The 2912-nt window shown below is 35.0% G+C and overlaps 1 pseudogene; it reads left to right on the top strand.

Annotated features, from left to right (window-relative positions):
* Positions 1-2153: 2153 nt before the first annotated feature.
* LOC138150359 (large ribosomal subunit protein eL20 pseudogene) lies at positions 2154-2708 on the top strand (annotated as a pseudogene).
* The last annotated feature ends 204 nt before the right edge of the window (positions 2709-2912 follow it).

Below are 2912 nucleotides of genomic sequence, written 5' to 3'. Positions count from 1 at the left end.
CCTTATGGTACTGACACCAGTTTTATTAACATTGTTTGGGTTTGTTTTTATTTTTCAAATCTGTAACGGATCACTTTACAATTCAAAAAATGTAGATTAAAATGGGCATCACATAGGTATCAATCACATTAAACATCTTTTCATTGGACTTTGTATTCATGATGTGAGTAGGTCTCAATATATTTATCCATGACTGTTTCCTTGAATAGAATTTTGCTTAACATGTCTTGGCTATAATAGACCAAGGTATTTTTAAGTATTGTTCAACTAGTTCAATTTAACTTCCAAATTCAAGCCTAAAGTCTTCATTCTCTCTCTTTTCTTAGCATACATTAAGAACTTTATACTTCTTTGGTTCAAATGCTATTTTGGTAGCATTTAAAAATATATTTTATAGCATTAGATAGCAGGTGGCACACTGGATAGAGTGCTGAGCCTAATCAGGAATATTTGAGTTCAAATCTACCCTTATTTATTTTTTATCTGTACAACTCTGGGCAGGTCCGTTGAATTCTGTTTTCCTCAACTAAATAATGGTCAAAATAATAGCAGTTATCTCACATGGTTGTTTTACAGATCAAATGAGAAAATATTTTTAAAAAAAAAACCTACTTAGCTGGCACATAGTAGTCACTCTGTAAATTCTGATTCCCTTTCCTTCATTTGATATTATTGAGATTGTTTCTATTAAATGAATAACATGTTTAATTTAATTAATAGTATGATTTAGTGGAGCTATGTAACTCTTGTCTTCAGTGTTTATGAAGTGATTTATAAAATGTTTTGGTCTGACTACATCTTTAGCTTAGAAATCTTACTCAGTCCTATTTAGGAAGGATATAATAATTAGTGTAAGGGTAGGTAGAATCATAACGAGCTTGAACTATCTCCTTGATAGATGCCATGTTTTATCACAATTATTTTTGACATTGTTGTGATGGTGGCAAGTTTCAATTTTTTTTCTCTTCTTCCTTTGCAGTCACATAGAAATTATATTGGTTCAAATAACCATACTGCTATTATTCCTTTATAATTAGTATTCTGTTGCATGTGTAGATAAAATAACTACAGTTTGTAGTGGAATCTAAGGATCAGGATATAAGATCATCTTGTATAAGCTCAATGAAAACATTTTGTTACAGTAGCAGGAGAACAGGGATGATTTGTACCTCGGACTATTCTCACATAGTTTATCTCCTTTATCAGGTCTTTATACTTTGATTTTTGTTCCATGTAATCCAGAAAGTATGATACTATTTATTAAAATCTTTTTTCTTAAGTTTATTTTAATCAATGTTACATCTACATGATTGTGGACAATTGGTCTATTATAATGACCCAGTTTCAGCATAGTTTGTTAGAAGAATTCTTCATGGTATTTTGAGATCTGTGTTTGTAGTATGGTGTTTTGTCACCTATCAACCGATTAAAAGTTTATATTTCTATTCATAAGGTCATGTCTAACTAAGTATTCGTTAGGTACTAAGTTTTTACAATTTTCCATGATTTGTTGTACACTATCTATCATTTCCTTGAAGAGTTTACATTGATTACCAAGTGCAGGATTTTTAAGTATACTCCTTCTGTAATTGCTGGTGACAATGAGTTTATCCTGATTTGCTGTCATAACACTTTTTGTTTCCCAAACAAATCTTCATGAATCATTCAATTCTTGTATTTTTCTTTTTTTTGACATATAGTTTGCTGTGTTCATGTGGATATCACCCATAGAAGGCCTTTTGATTCCTTTCTTAGATCTTAGTTTCTTCATAGACTCTATCTAAATATATATATACCTTTTACATTCTATAAATACAGTAGCCATGTGTATATTATTAGCTTTTAATGATCAATGAATTGATGTTTGCTGATCCCTAAAACATTTCTGATTATTTAATGTTTATAAAGTGAATTAAGAATGTTTATTAACCATTTTCCACATTTTAAATGTGTCAAAGTGCTAATATTTCTTTAATTGTCATAGTTCAGATAGTGTCTATGTTTTGTAAATAGTCTATGGGTTTTTTTTTTTTTTTATGTTTCCTAAGTCTGTCGTGGTCCATTTTATTGTTTAGGAGGTAAAAATAAAGGCTTACATTATATAGGTGATAGTACTTTAAAAATGTCCACCTCCGAGGATTTCCTGTAGCTTAAGGCTGATGAGACGCCCCACGCCAGAGCATTACTTCCTTTTGCGGGTTGGCAGGGCGTGAGGCGGCACCACCATGAAGGCTTCAGGCATCCTGAGAGAGTATAAGGTAGTTGGGCGCTGCCTGCCCACTCCCAAGAGCCCGGTGCTGCCTCTTTATCGAATGCAGATCTTTGCTCCTAATCATGTCATAGCAAAGTCCCGGTTCTGGTACTTCGTTTCCCAGCTGGAAAAGATGAAGAAGTCTACTGGAGAGATCGTATACTGCGGACAGGTCTTTGAAAAGTCCCCTCTTAGAGTGAAGAACTTTGGCATCTGGCTGCATTACGATTCCAGGAGTGGGACCCACATGTACAGGGAGTACAGGGACCTGACCACTGCTGGTGCCATCACTCAGTACTACCGAGATATGGGAGCCCGTCACCGTGCCCGGGCCCACTCCATCCGGATCATGAAAGTGGAAGAAATTCCTGCCAGCAAATGCTGCCGGTCCGCAGTCAAGGAGTTTCTCGACTCCAAAATCAAGTTCCCTCTGCGCTGTTCTGCGTTGCCAGCATAAGCCACGCTTTACTACCAAGAGGCCCCAAACCATTAGAGACAATGAGGCACCTATTTGATTTAAATAAATTTCTCAATTTGAAAAAAAAATGCCCACCTCCCCATCAGTTTCATTTTTAGAATATCAGTAAATTCTTTTATGTATTCGGACACAACTTTCTCTTTGATAGCATTAAGCTCAGTGAACCTTGCCTAGTAAAGACCC

The sequence above is a fragment of the Petaurus breviceps genome, unplaced genomic scaffold (genome assembly GCF_028583685.1).
Source record: "Petaurus breviceps papuanus isolate PSGF00001 unplaced genomic scaffold, PetGlider_PUasm1.0 140, whole genome shotgun sequence".
NCBI classification, from domain to species: Eukaryota; Metazoa; Chordata; class Mammalia; order Diprotodontia; family Petauridae; genus Petaurus; species Petaurus breviceps.
This window is presented reverse-complemented; position numbering and strand designations above follow the sequence as displayed.